General features: G+C 52.4%; 1 protein-coding gene across 7 annotated transcripts in view; it reads left to right on the top strand.

The window, feature by feature from the left end:
• TSKU (tsukushi, small leucine rich proteoglycan) overlaps positions 1 to 15,251 on the top strand; it is a 54,511-nt gene that overhangs the window by 23,305 nt on the left and 15,955 nt on the right. The window contains exon 3 of one of the 7 annotated variants that reach the window (XR_010917161.1): positions 2,164 to 3,201. The exons of 4 other annotated variants lie outside the window; for them this stretch is intronic. The gene's annotated coding sequence lies outside the window, so the exon portion shown is untranslated. Of the gene's footprint in view, positions 1 to 2,163; positions 3,202 to 5,225; positions 5,325 to 6,231; positions 6,481 to 15,251 lie in introns of those variants that run through there. 2 more of the 7 variants (XM_067533209.1, XM_067533212.1) reach the window with 2 other exon arrangements.

Genomic DNA, 15,251 nt, shown 5'->3' with positions numbered 1-15,251 from the left:
CCCACAGGCCTCACGCCCCCTGCACAGGGTAGGAGTGGTCCTGGCGCTGCCCCCCAGCAGCCCCGGGGAGGTGGGTCCGTACCTGCAGGGAGCCAGGGAAGGGCGTGGGGGAGGCAGAAGCTTGGGGGCACAAATGCAGGCTTGGTTCTGCTGCCTTCCCTTCCTGCCTCCCGCACTTACCGGGTATGTGGTGCCCGACCCTCTTGCTGCAGCCCGGCACTGGCTCGGACCGGGCAGCCTCTCCTCCCAGTCTGGGGGAGAAGGCGGCCTTTCACGATGCGCTGGGGTGGGTGCTGGGGGGCGCCCCTCAGTGCCTCTTGAACCCCCCCGCTCCCTCACCGAGAAGGGCTGGGCCGGGCTGGGCAGTGCTCTCCCTTGCATTTACCTGCCGCTCCAGCCCTGCAGGGTGCCATGGGGCAGCCTTCCACCCCCCCCAACCACCTGGGGAAGGGGGCTGGGCTGGCCCTTCATGATGCTCGGAGAGGGAGGCACTAAAGGGCACCCCTCAGCGCCTCCTGCGTCCCCTGCCACCCTCCCGTCTTAATACACGACAGGCCTAATTATATCCTCAAATCTGCATGCACAACTGGAGTTGTATATATGTGTGTCTGTGGATAAAATTGTCCTATTCCAAGTGTGAGAAAGTTAAGGTTGCTTTTGAGAACTTTAACTCTTGTACTTCCAGACTCTGGAATGTTTAAATTGGTAACCTTGACACAACACTAACATAGTTCACTCCTGTGGGGGTATGCGTGTGATAAATTGCAAAGCCCTTGGAATCAATTCCACCTTTGATGACCCCATCTGCACTTTCCCCTGCCAGTACTTCTAACATTGCAAATATGGGCTTAGCTTAGAGAGCCACTGGTTTATTTTTAATTAACCTGCTAGACAAATGTTTCCTTTCTACAAAATGTGGAATTCCCCCTCAACCTACACAAGGCCCTGGACAGACAATATCCTGTGCTTCGACCAACTACAGATTATAATTTGCTGTCTCACAAATCTGCTCCTAAATCTCAATGGTTGATCTCCAGTGGGGGACCACACTATTGGCTCTAGTCCTGAAGGTCCCAAGATATAGAATGAGGTCAGAGGCTTCACGGTTATTCCCGTTTCACCCTGGTGTGACTCCTTTGAAATCAGTAGAGTCACTGCAGCACAAAAAGGAGTCATGCAACAGAAAACCTGGTCCATGGCATTTTTATTATAGGACATTTCAAGGTCATTTATAATGTATTGGTTATAAATAGGTGGTAAGTGAGGCACCTGGTTTAACAGATGGGAGACAAAAAACTGTCCTGATACCTTTTCAATTTGTTTTTCTGCACTATACATAGAATGCATGATGGGGTGATATAAAGGTGGCTGGCCATATGTGCTGCTCTCTGGCACAACAGAACCAGAAAAGAGCTGGATCTGGTCCGTTGATAATCCCTCCTGGGGGGGAGACATCTCAGTTGATACAAAACCAGCGCTCGTCGTACCACCCTCAACCATCCACTTCTAGCACAGGGGGTGAGAAGTGGCAATGTGTTCCACCAGTCCTTGGCTGCTGTCTAGTCCCTGGGGGCATGCACCCCGCTGGCGTAGGTTAGCACCATCCTTAGGCCCGGCGGGGTGGTGAAGATTGGCCTAGAGAATCAAGGAGCCGTAACTGGCATCCTGATGGCCCCCGTTCTGCGTGGCACGCTGCCTAACGATCTCAGGACTCCCTCTACCTGTGAGTGATGCAGCCGTCCCAGACGTGCTAATTAAACCATTATAACACAGTTTGCCACCCCTCCCCCCATCTGCTTCTCTTCATACATTAAAAATAAACCCTAAGCACGTACATTTTCATCCCAGCTATTCCTAACGCCTCAGCTCTGTCATGCCCCATTCCTCAAACACAAAAGGATGAGAAGAATATGGCCCCATATGGGGACAAGTTCCCATTCTGGGCCCAATCTGCCACCTTCATTCACTAACATTAAAATCAGCGTGACTACTTAGGTGAGTGGGGACTATTCTCTGGAGTAAGGCCTGTGGGAGTGGGGCCCTATCAGGGAATTAATCAAAAGGAATAAAATATTCACGAGGCTGATTGTTTTTTTGGGTTTTTTTAAATGACTTGAGATAACAGAATAGCAATGGTTACTGCTGTTGGTTTCCCTGTTGCAGGGGCGCCTGATTCTTATTCTTTGTGCACAAACACTCCTACAAAAAAGCAGCAGGAGTGTCGGGTGTGCAAGAAATGCAAAACCAGGCCTTTTCCCACTCCGGGATACAGTATCCAAGGGTTTGTCTACATGAGGGGCTTAATCATCAGCTTTCTGATGTGACTCAGGTTACACGCACTGTAGAGCCGTACTGATAGCCGGCACACAGGACATCTGTGCCGCCTTTCAGTTTGCCAGGGGCTTGCTGCCTACATGCCACGTGGCATTCGTGATCCTTGGCTGTGCTGCTGAGCAGTGTGCATCCTGGGATTTTTCTTGCGCTGTGCGTTGTGAGATGCATAGTGGAAGCGAGGCGGGTTCAGATTTTTTTTAAAAATCCCATCATTCCTCTGTCTCCACCCCTCACTTCCTTTCTGGGCGGGCTAGCGCCATTTTTGAATTGCTGTCAGCCAGCATGGACCCAACAGCGAGTGCTCCATGCCACTAGGCAGGCAACCTCGAACCTGCTGAGGCTGCATTTAAAGCTGGATGAATCAGGCTTGGGACTTCTCCTGCTGCACCGCCCAGCGGCTTTTCCAGCCACTGGAGGAGCGTCAGAGGTGGACGAGGTTGAGGAAGAGGAAGACACCTAGCGCCTGACAGTAAAGGAGCAGTTCCTGGAGCCGCTTCGCAGCCTGATGCACCATTTCAGGGCTCAGGAAAACTAGCATGGCTAGGTGGATAGAATTGTCCTGTGGACATAAGAACGGCCATACGCTGTCAGACCAATGGTCCATCTAACCCACGATCCTGTCTTCCGACAGTGGCTAATCCCAGGTTCTTCAGAGGGAATGAGCAGAACAGGACCTGGGATGACCAGCAGTGACAAGAGAATTTCAAAACCTTTTTTTGAGATAGCCGCTGAACTAACCCCAGAGCTGCAGCGTCAGCATGCCAACATGTGGTGCCTCAGACCAGTGGAGAAGCAGGTTGCCATTGCCACCTGGAAATCCCCACATGCTACCTGGCACTGTGACCTAGAGAACTATGCCCTAGACTGGGACCCAAGAGCGTTGGGTTCTAGCCCCAGCTCTGCTGCTTACCTTGCTGTGTTAAAGTAGGTAGATCACTTCATCTCTCCGCCTTGCACAGGGGTGTATCTGGCGGGGGTAAGGGCTCCCCAGTAATCATCAGGGGCACAGAACTTTTCCAGGGGAGGGTGGGGATGAGCTGCTGCTGGGAGCAGGAAGCTGGGGTAGGAAGAGTGAGTCCTGCCCCAGGGCAGGGCTAGGGTGGGAGAGTGCAAGCTTCTGCTGGCTGGCAGGGGAAGCGGGAGGGGGAGGCACAGAATATGCACCTCCAAAGGGGGTCAAAGTTCAATTTCGGAGCAGGCCCCTAGTCTTGCACATGAGGGCCTTGATCTCGGTGGGGATCTTTGGTTGCTGCTTATAATATCTAGTACAGCCTTCACTCTCCTGGCCATGAGAAAATGAACAGGGGCAGGTCTGATCCTGCAAACCTTAGGCTGTACAGAATGAGGCCCTATGTTTGTTTCTTAGTATTTTATTTGTCATTTCCTATTTTATGCTGGTTTATAATATTCTAAGGGGTCAACTTCAACTTCTTTTGGACACCCAAAACTCCCACTGCACTCACCGACAGCACCGCATGCCCCAGGCAGGCCCGATCAAACCCTACATGTTATGGTACATCAGTGGGGGATAGGAATGGCTAGCTACATGCTGCCCCTGCCTTGCAATGAACTCAGTCTGGGCCTGCCCCAGTGCCTGAGCAGGATCAGATCCCTAGTCACTCCAGGGACTAGAACTGTGTACAGACTTTAGGGAGCACGCCTGCAAATGTGATGGAAGCAAGCGTAGCGCTTACTGCTCTGAGCAAGCCTATATTGAAGTCAATGTTAGCAAACACTGAGGGTGACCAGATGTCCAGAGTGGAGAGGGACAGTCCCAATATTTGGTGCTTTGTCTTATGTAGCTGCCTATTACCCTCCACCCGTTCTGATTTTCCACACTTGCTATCTGGTCACCCTACAACCACCGCACTGTGCAAGACTGGACACTGACTGGTGTAGGATCCGATTCCGCTCTCCCGGTAAACGGGGAGCGAGGTGACTGAAAATCAGTGGAGTGTCCCATGGGGGTCAGGTCAGAACGTGGGAATGAGTGTGATGGGAAAGAAGATAGAATCACAGAAGATTAGGGTTGGAAGGGACCTCAGGAGGTATCTAGTCTAACCCCCTGGCCAAAGCAGGACTAACCTCAGCTAAATCATCCCAGCCAGGGCTTTATCCAGCTGCACCTTAAAAACCTCTAAGGGTGGAGATTCCGCCGCCTCCCTAGGTAACCCATTCCAGTGCTTCACCACCCTCCTAGGGAAAAACCTTTTTCCTAATGTCCAACCTAGACCTCCCCCCCTGCAACTTGAGACCGCTGTTAGCTAGGCCAGGAGGCAGAGATAACCCAGGCCTGGCCTAGCTAACCCCTTCAGCTCTTCTAACAGGACGGGGAGAAACTGCCACAGGGCCAAAGGGATTGTTCTGCACCTCCCCTTTGTTACTGCAAGAGCTAAAGTTGCACAACTCAGGCCAAGCTGCCGCTGCTGTCTCCGTCTCCTTCCCTCCCAGATGTTCTCTTCTGTGCCGCCATCTGTTGAGATCCCCACCCCCTTCCCCAAGTCCCCCCCAGTAATAAACCGCCTGGAGGAGACAGGGCAGCGCCTCCGGCCTGGATGCAGCGAAAAGCCGCACGCTGCAGACGCTCCCTTAGCGTCCACAGCCCGGCTTCGGCGCAGCTGCTGGACGCGGCCAGCGGAGCTGGGCGCTTTTGAGACGGTCCCCGGAGCCGGGACTGGTTGGGGGGGGGAGCTGCAGTTGTGCGCGGCTCGCAGCGCTGCCGGAGGGAGGCAGCGGTTCGCGCCCGCTCCAGCAATGCCGGGGAGAGGGCGGCCGGAGGGGTGCAATTCGCGGGGGGCGGGGGGAAGGCGGTGCAGCGAGCGGGGGTGCCGCCAGATTGGCTGGGGGCTGAAAAGCAGGCAGGGGTGCGTGCGCTGTGCAGGGGAGGCAGCCGGGGACTCAATGCAAGCCGGGCTCGCTCAGCAGCCTGCCGCCTCCTCCTCCTCGCCCGCCCCAGGTGGCGTTCTCGGGGGGCGCGTCCTCCGCCAAAGGTGAGTGGTTCCCCGGGGCCATCGCCCGGCTCCCCAACTTCCCAGCTCCGACCGGCCGCAGCGCGCCTGGCTGCAGCTGCTGGGGGAGGGGGGTGCCTCCCTCCGGAGCTTGCACAACAAAGGTGAGCTGCCCGTGCAGGCTGGATGGCCCCGGCTGGCTTTGCCCGGCTCCCCCCGGCTCCGTTCCCCCCCAGTCCCCGGAGCGGGAGGAAAGCGGGATCCCCCCCCTCGGCCGTGCAGCGAGCGATCGCCTTCCTTCAACTCGGGGCCGAGGCGGAGTTTGCTTTCCCCGTGCGCCCACCTCTGCTTTTCATCCAGGGGCTGGGGGGTGCGGACATTTCTCGGCCCATTGGCGAAGTCCCTGGCAGAAATGGAAGCGGCTGGGTTTGAACTCACAGATCGCCCGCCCGCCCGGGTTCACCTGGGCTGGGCACGGGGAGAGATGGCTCAATCCCATGGCAAATCATCCACAAGCAGCTGGGGGCTGGGGGGGATTTGGGGTTCGGTTTCCAAAGACTCAAACCGGCCCCGCAGAGGACGGGAGGCGATTTCACGCGCCTGGCTCGTGGACGGGATTTGCAAAGCCTGACGCCTGGCTCGTTTCCCCTAGCAGATTGCGGGGGGCACTGCGCGTCCAGCCTCTTGCAAAGATTTCCCTGCCTTCCTCTCGCTTCTTTTTATTATTATTCGCCCTCTCCAGCCTTCCCTGGCTCTCCCCTCTTGCAAGGGGTCGGTGGCTGGAGTCGGTTGAAATTGCCACGGTTGCAAGTAATCTGATCGGCAGCTGGAGTCAGTCCGTGCCCCCCTCCGGATTCAGGGCTTTGACTTCGCTCCCTGGTTTCCCCCTTCCATCCCCTCCCCCTGCTCGTCTTCCAGCTCCCTCCTCTCACAGCCAGGCACAGATTCATTCAGGGGGAAGGGTGTGCGGGGAGGAAGAAGCCAGGCGGGCTGCACTCAGCGGCGCTCAAAAGACACGGGCTGAAAGGAACTTTTGCAGAGCAAGGATCTGATCAAGGTGGCTAGCAGAGAGGGAGGAGGGGAAAGCCACTCCGCAGGCAGTGCTCGCAGTAGGTTAAGAGGTTACTGGCTCGTTCACATCTGGCTGGATCAGCCCAGACATGCACCGCTGCTGGAAGGATTGAAGCCACAGCGAAAGGTAAAGTTGGTCTAATCTCGAATCTGGTGCATGCAGAGATAAGGGTAGAACAGCCTCCCTGGACCTGGCATTTCCAGCCTCTCTAACTGGAGAGGGGAAGGTGGGGAAAGTAGTAGAGGATTTTTGTCTTCTCCAAAAAAGAATAGGCCATCCGAGAAGGAGAGGGGCTAGATAATGCACACGGCCTGCAAACTTATAACCAGTCATAAGAATCAGGCCGCTTTTATTGGTAATGCCTTAGTCAGTAGAAGAGGTAGCTCGTGGTAAATGTATTCATGTGTTAGACCACAGCATGTGGCAGTTGACTGGGAACAAAATGCCTATGGACTCTCTCCTACTGACTTGGATTGGAAATTATGAACTGAAAACTGGATTGCGCTCGCTGTGTAAAACTAAACCTGATGGCCTCTGTAGGGGAAGAATAAGATTGTTCCTCTTATGGGAGGCGTTCAGGGTTTTGCCCCCCCATCCCCAATAACTGATGATTCATGTTGCTGTTTGCTGGTGGGGCAAAATCCTAATGTAATGGAGTGGCAGGAAATGGAGCTGAGAACCACTGTTGCAGAGAAGAAATGAGCCAGGTAACTTTTCTCTAGTGGTTAAGACAAGTACAGTCAAGACAACTTCTGGATTGTCAGCATGGGTTGGGGAGGGCAAAAACAGCTTCATCTCTGGAGACGAAAGATTTGCCCAGACATCAGCTGTAATAATAAATCAGGTGTGTTGCTGCTACCCCAGCATTCGCTCTAGTTATGTTAGGATGCTTGTATTCCTGGCTGCGGCTCTCTGCACTGGACAAAGCAGTCGGTGCTGAGCACTGTGACTGCATTCAAATCCCAGTATCGGAGTTATTGCCATAGAACCGGAGCTAGTATTTCAGGTCCCTTCAGCTCTCACAGTGATGGTGAGCATTGAAAATCGCTGGGTAGAAGATATAAACAAACACTGCACCAGAGCCGTGCAAGCTTCTAAAGACGTCACTCTGACCCTCCTTGTCCTACTAGATGCTAACATGATTGGAGGGGGCCTGGCAGTTAAAGCATCTTTCCAAGAGTTTGCAATGTAACCCTGTCTTCCTGCACCCCACCACCAGAGGGTGTGGAGAGGACCTGTGCTCTGTAAGGATGGCTTTAGCCTTAATCTCTATAATCATTATCATTTATTTGTATTACACTGAGCACCTGAGCCTGATCTGTGCTGAGGATTCTGTGATACTAAGTACTCTATAGCTACACAGGGAGAAACAGTCCCTGCCTTGAAGAGTTCACAGTCTTAACAGACACAGCAGACAAAGGAAGCTTTATTATCCCCATTTTTACAGATATTGGGGTGGTGGGACCAAGGTACATGTTAAGCATTGTACAGGGAGTCGGTGGCGGAACCAGGAATTGAGTCCCAGCCTTAACATCAACGAATTCCTGAATTTTGTTTTATGTTGTCTTGGAGGAGGGTAGCACGATCATTTTCTTGTGTGTGTGCACGCACGTGTGTGTAGCTGGGAGGGAGGGGGCAGGGAAGAGTGGGTTGATAAGTGGTGAGGAGGGGGACTAGAGAGAGAGAGAGAGTGTGTGTGTGTGTGTGTGTGTGTGTGTGTGTGTGTGTGTGTGTGTGTGTGTGTGTGTGTGTGTGTGTGTGTGTGTGTGTGTGTGTGTGTGTGTGAGAGAGAGAGAGAGAGAGAGAGAGGCATCAGTGGTTATATTAAATATATTAAATACCAATTATGTTGTCAAGACTGTACAATAGAACTCTGTATGCCTGGCATCCTTCACATAAACTGTATCTTCAAACGCCTTGCAGAATTACAAAGCAGCAGCAGTAATGGTGTCACCTATGCAAAACTGGTGCGAGCGTCTTGGACTGTGAATGAATTCAAGCAATGGATTTCTGAATTTATGCCTTGGACAGTGAATGAATTAGACGAAACTGGAGAGAAATGAATAGACGCTGGTGACGGAGGAGAAGATGATATGGAGTGTGTCTAGATCCTGTGGTGGTGGTCACTGTAGAAATCCCGGTCGGGCATTGGTGTGATGGGGAAATACAGGAAGGGTGCTCCAGACTGCGGGAGCTGCAGAGGAGAAAGATCTTGCCCCAACCCTGTAGGAAGGGAAGCAGAGAAAAGGCCAGTGCTGAATAAGTGGGAAGAGAGGTGAGAGAAATGAGGCCCATAAAGTAGGCAGTCCAGGAAGAAGCTTTAAAATGAGAAAAGTAATTTTGAACCAGTGCCTGCAGTGTGACCGTGAAGTGCATCGCCAGGCAGTGTGAAAAGCTAGGAGTGAAATCGGAATAACTACCTTCTGGAGGTTTAGAGTTTTCACTCTGTCCCTAACTGTTCCTTTTCCTCTTTCAGGCTCTTCTCCCTCCTCCTTGCTAGTCAGCTGGTTGGGGGTGGGGGGAAGGAGCATTAGGGTGGGGATGGGTCTCTGGCTTTATAAGACAATCATTCCTTTTACACCAGCCCTACTGCCTGCCTGAGTTTCTGAAGGCTGGGGGCAGAGTCCGAGATCAGAGAGGAACAGGGGTGCTGTGTGGCACTTCCCAGAGCTAGCATTTTGGCAGGCAATCAAAAGAAACTTCCAAACATCGAGATTGTGGGGGAGGGAGAAGATGAACGTTGGCCAAACCAACAATTTTTATTTTCAGCCTTGGCGTCAAGTCCTGTCAAGATTAACATATAAACCAGAGTAAAAGACAAAGCCACGCGGGCGTTAGCATGGTGCTGATTCTCCTTCTTGAATGGGAGCTGCTACTCCTTGTGCGCGAAGGGGTTTTTCGGTGTGCCGTGCGACAGCGAAAGAGGCAGGGAAAACTAAAACCAGGAACCCTTTGGGAAGTAGAAACTGAATGGCCTTTGTTATTCTGGAGCTTGTGCTCAGTGCCACTCAAACCCGGCTGAAATCGGACTGTTGGTGCAGTGGTTAACTGATGAAACATAGCCGCCCAACGGGCCGGGACTGTGGCTGTGTGTAATACTTGGTGGTGGTACTTGCGGGTTCTTGTTCCTTCCCCTTCTTTCTGCCCCGGGGCTCTCTCTCTAACTGAACTTTCTCCTACCTCTCTCTCAGTTGCTAGCCTTCGAGCACAGCGGCCTGCCATGTACGTGGTTTGTAGGCTGGGCGGGAGGTGCACAGCTAACAGGGAAACTGTGCTCTTTAAAGCATGCTACAGTCACAGCCAGTGGCCATGGGTTTGTTACAGTGCTGTTATTATTAGATGGGGCCCGTCTAGGCACTTCACGGCTGTCATTATTCAGCACAGCGTAGCCCTCCCGGACTTAGCAACGGAGAATATAGGACTCCCGCTGGAAGACGCACAGCCACCTGCCACTTGAGCTAAAGGAGAATCTCATTAGCGGAATAGGGTCTATGACACACAGGTGAATGAATGCGATTCGTCGTGCTGGCGAGTTCATTACAGTGTTAGCTCCTTTGGGCTGGCCTGGATCCTCTGGGTGAGTGCTTCTCAACGGTTGGGTCACCACCTGAAGTGGATTTGGGGTCAGGCCTTTGCCTTCCACAGGCCTTCACTCAGTTTGAGGAGCCCTATCTCAGGCCCTTGTTAAACAGGGCTCCAGATAAAATGGTTGCCGACGTGCTCTGGCCCACAGGCGTTCCAGCACGCCTTGTTCAGTGTGGCTCTGCTCCCGCGTGGCCCACCGGTGTAGGCTGAGTCCGGCTGGGTCACAAACCAATCTTGCTGGCTCTCGCTCCGTGCAGACTTTACATTTAAAGACTGTTTCTGATCATCTGTGTTGCAGCCGGGCCTGAAGGCTCTGATTGGGACCGTGGCGGGTGAGGCGCTGCATGGGGCCATTTGAAGGGCCTGGTCCGAAAAGCTCACGGTCAGGACAAGAGGCAACAAGTGAGCGTGACATACTGTATGTTTGGGGGCAGGACGGGGCAGTGGTAACAAAGGGAGCTCTCTTGCTCTTCCCAGCATGCACAAAGCCATAGAAGTTGAGATGGAGAAAATTCCTCTCGGATCACAATCTATCCCTCCATCACCGACAGGCCCCAGTGTTGGAGCAGTGGGGAGGGGAGAGAGACTCCGAAGACCCTGATTCTGGTAGGTGTCGCCACAAGGAAACCGCTCTGCGTTGGTCACAAAAGCATACCTTTAACGCAGGCTCCTGGGCCCCGATTCAGGAAAGTGTCCCTGCTTAAAAAGGGTGCTTAAGAGTGTGCTTGGATCCCACTGAATAACGTGTGCTTTATGTGCTGGGTTGAATTAGGCCCCCATACAAGGAATGGGGCAAACGCTGCCCTATTGCACTCAGTGGCGGAGTAGGGCTAGAACGCAGGGAAACACTGTTGTGGCACTGTGTGTGCGTGGCCATGCTGGCAGGGGTACACGGTATTTGTACTTCCAAAAATTAGAACTCTACCTTTGCTCCCGTGGGTGTTTGAGAACAGAGGTTCGCTCCCTGTGTTTGCCATGTGACGCTTGTAAAATGCGATTAATGCTTTCCTTTGCAAAGTGCTTTGAGATCTGTGGATGAAAAGGGCTATGTAAATTACCATCTGCAGTGACCACAGTGTGAGCTTTAATGCTCCTTAAAACTGACATGGTTCTCTTATTTATTTTTCCTTTAAAGTAATTTTCTTGCATGGCTTACACCCGGTGTTTATCTTTGAGAGTATCTTGGGGCATGTCTACACAGCACCTGGCAGCAAGCCTCCCAGCCTGGGTTGTCAGACTTGGACTTTGCGTTTTAAAAATAGCAGTGCAGACAGCGCTTTGAAGTTGCGACTCCGCCTCTGAAACCTTGGGTGGGTGGGGCTTCAGAGTTGGCACTTCAATGTCTATGCAGCTGTTGTCCACACGGGCTGAGTCCGTTGACCCAGGCCGTGTAGACGTAACCTTTGGTATTTACATGGCCCAGATTACCATAGCATCTCAAATTCTTTTGTTTTTTAAACTTTATTTCTCCTCACAACACTCCTGTGAGGTGAGGCAATGCTTTTATTCCTGTTGCACAGGTGGGGAACTGAGGCACAAAGAGACGAAGTGACTTGCCCAAGGTCACACAGGACGGCTGTGGTGGAATGGGGACTTGAACCCAGGTCTCCTGACTGCACTGACTCTTGGGCCATCCACCATTTGAAGTAGGCTGGAATAGACAAAAGACACATTGTGAGCAAAAAGCTAGGAACCTGCAGATTAAGCTTTTGTCAGCACTGGCGGGGGAAGTCTGCCAAACTTTCCAGAATAAACATTTTATAAAACTTGCCTAGTGCAGCTAATGGGGCGTATGCAGCTTGCTCCAGAGTGCAGGCCAGCAAGCAAGCTGGATGGCATCCTTGGTGTTCCACCAGCCACCAGCCAGGCTGTTAATGTATCATTTTGCTAGCGTGCGTTACTCAGGAGACTCGTGTTGTGAGACTTTTCGGGAGCCTTTCGTTTACAGCTGTGCTGTTAGCAACAGTAATAGCCAGGGTTGTATTGATGCTCTCCTCCACGGAGGGTCTGCAGCTGCATTTTGAGTGCCCCCTGCGGCTGGGAGGTCCAGAGATTATTCTCCAATAGCAAAAACCTAGTTTGGTTGTGGTCGTACTGAAGGGCAGCAGGAACTTCAGCTCAGGAGAGTGGGGTTGCAATCTCTTTGTTGTGTAGCACCAAAGATGTGAGGAGCAGGCAGCTTCTGGTTTGTGAGGTTTGGGAGGGGAAAAGGGAATGCAGAGGAACCATGGCGCCAGGTCAACAAGATGACCTGCAGCAGTGACTGGGACTCCGGGCAGAGAGAACTGACACCTGTGTGCTGGAGGAGGAGGTGCTGGTGACTCAGTAGGCAGCACTGTATCCTGCTTATTTCCCTCCCGCAAGTCCTCCTTGGATCAGCACCCCAGCATGGTGCTGTGGGGGGGAGGGCAGGGCAGGATGCCACGTTTGAATGCAACGTGATGCTGCGGCCCTCTACGGTCTCATGGCACTTTGGCCAGGATTCCAGGGTTAATTTCTTTCTGCCGCCTCCCAATCTTCATGCAGCTTAGCTGGATAAATTCTTCTCTCCCTCTCCTAAAAAGTGCATAGCGTTACTGTGCGCTGTTAAAACTCTGGCCATGCTGCAGTCTAGATGTGTCTGCATTAGGGCATGCCGCGGGGGAGGTTATGCAAGAAGGGGTCTCCTGGCGTTGCACTGCAATAGTCAGTTCACCCCTGGTGGAAAAGGCCCTATATAGACATAAGCCATTGTTCATGAGTAGCAGCCAACAGGCTGGATGCTACTGACTGCATCTCATTTACACTCACGTTGTGTTGTTATGCTTTGCACCACCAGGAGGCAGCAGCTTTCAGTGTTATAGTCCAGTGGGCCACTTCTTAAGGGAGAGAATATTTACAGGGTCTCCTATCCCACCCCCGCTGCTTGGCTTGCAAAACATGTTGTGGGGGGGCCCCACGGGAAATGCTAGGGAGCCACTCGGTGGCTCACAGGGGCCGTTAACATGTGAACCATTGCTACGGCATAAGCCTCTCTCCGTAGTCAGAAGTTCGGGTGGGGAGGGGGAGAATCCAGATGTGCACCTGACGGGGCTGTGATTGCGGTGCGGTCACTCCGAAAGCCTTTTTAGGCAATCCAGGGCCGTCAGCGCTGTTAATTGCTGGGTCTCTTAGGCAGCAGGAGTTTTCCTCAGTGCAGACGGTTTCAAAGGGATTTGTGGATGGCATCACCAAAGCCAGGATAGTATCCGTGAATTCTTAGATACTGGGGTGCTCTCTGTCATATTTATTCCTCCATCAGCTTTGCTTTCAGGTTTCGAACCTGGGCCCTGCCAGGAGCTCCCCCCCCATGCGATGTGGGGTGTGTGACCTAAGTGGTTGTGGAATCCAGATGTTGTGGACGTCCCATGCTTGGGTTTCCTTTTACTACTTTATTGCATGAGGCGACAGGGTCGAGCGGCTCGGGGTAGAGGCACCCTAGAGAGTGATCCAGTATTGCTGTATGTGCTTGAATAGTAGATTTCGGCAAAGTTGGATGATGCAATAGCAGCGTCTGTTGGGTTTTCCCCCCCCCCACCTCTTAATGCTCAGCACTTGCCGTGCTGCTTTCAGAGACAAACAGCATATTATAAAACCAAGTGCATTCCAGCCGGATTATATCATGTCTCTAGAAACTGGAGCATTACAGAGAGCTACAGTTATAACAAGTGACTGGAATGGGATCGAATGCACTTGAGTAACCAGGTGCAGGAAGCCTCGTGTAGGGTTTAAATAGAGCCATATAAAGCAGTGGGAGAAGAAGCAAAGTTAAACAGGCTGTTTAAAAACTGTACAGACCTACTGACCTACTTCTCTCGCCTTCCCATTCCCTGCAGCTAAGGGACTCAGGAGTCTTGGGTTTAATTCTAGCCTCTGTTGCAGACTCGCCTTCTGACTCGGGGCAAGTCACTTACCTGGCCCCGACTATTCTAGCTTTCGATAGCTGGAGCCGGGGATCACTTCCCAACACAGCACTAGCAGCCTGCTGGCACTGCGTTTGCTTCCTATATTGAGAATGTTTTGTCACCCGGGAGCAGCCAGGCTAGATCGGAGCAGCGGGCCATGTAGTCCTGTCCATAGCCAGTCACCGCTGGTTCAGAGGTTCTTGGCTAACCTGTCCTTAGAGTTACCTCTTAACCCTGAATAATTAGAGACTGCCTTAAGTCCTGAAGCAGAATGGTTTAAAACTCTTATGTACTTTAATACTTAGTGGTGGGGATATCCCTCTTAGGAGGGCAGTCCTTTTTGAAATCCTGCTGGCTCTTGACCTCAGGGAGACCATGTGGCCGTGAAAGACTGTTGGCCTTTAACTGGCCCCCCATCTCCTCCCCACCACATAATGCAGTAGCGCAGTTTATCACCCGCCTTAAGTGCTCATGCAGCTGTGATCAAGAGCCGTTTCCTTGACGGGCTTGCTTACCATGAGGGAGCCATAAAGCTGAATGGCTTTTGTCACCCTAAGGAGGACATGATGGTAAAAGGGGCATGGACAACTTCTCCCTAGCTGGATCCGCTGACATTTTATGGTTCCCTGCAAGGTTGCTTTACACACACCACCTTGCATCTGAATAACTGCACTCTTTTGTTCTCAGGCAGGCCTGTGTGCAGGCCCTCTCACTTCGGAATAAGTGTCCTATACTGATTTTTAGTCTGTCTGGGGGTTTTGGGGGGGGGTTGTTTTTTTTACTGGTTGTACTGAGATCAGGTCTGCATTGTGCTAAGCAGCATTACCTACATATAATAAGAATCAGAACCTGCCCTGAAGCGCTTACACTGTAAATAGACAAGATGGACAAAAGGTGAGAGGGGAAAGAGAGGAACAAGCAGGTAAAGTGAATTGCCTAAGGTCACCCAGGAGGCCAGTGGCAGAGCTAAGAATAGAATAGAACAGAACCCAGGTCTTCTGAGTCCTAGTCCAGTGCCTTGTCCACTCAACCATGCTGCCTTAGGACTTGTCTTCATGGCTGAATTAACTCATGGTATCACTCTAGCATTGCCCATAACTCCAGGCCTGTCCATGCACAAAGCCTTAACTCGAGTGTGATGGTGCTTTAAATTCCAGTTGGCAGGCCCAGCGGGGTGGAGAGTATAGGCTACAGCCTGAATTATCACATCTTTGCCAGCTGCTAATAGGGGTGAGACACAGGCTAGTTCCAGTCAAGGGCCACTAGTCCTCCAGTGCTTTCCCACAATTCCCACCCCACTGCCATGAGTCACGAAAGAACAGACGAGTTCGCCCGCAGGTCCGCCGGGAAAGAATTCACAGAGAGCGGCTCGGATAACGGCAGCACAAA

This window comes from Emydura macquarii, unplaced genomic scaffold (assembly GCF_026122565.2).
Source record: "Emydura macquarii macquarii isolate MOO-44397 ecotype Brisbane River unplaced genomic scaffold, CSIRO-AGI_Emac_v2 contig_3328, whole genome shotgun sequence".
NCBI lineage: Eukaryota > Metazoa > Chordata > Testudines > Chelidae > Emydura > Emydura macquarii.
Note: the sequence above shows the minus strand (reverse complement) of the source record. Positions and strands in the feature narration are given on the sequence as shown.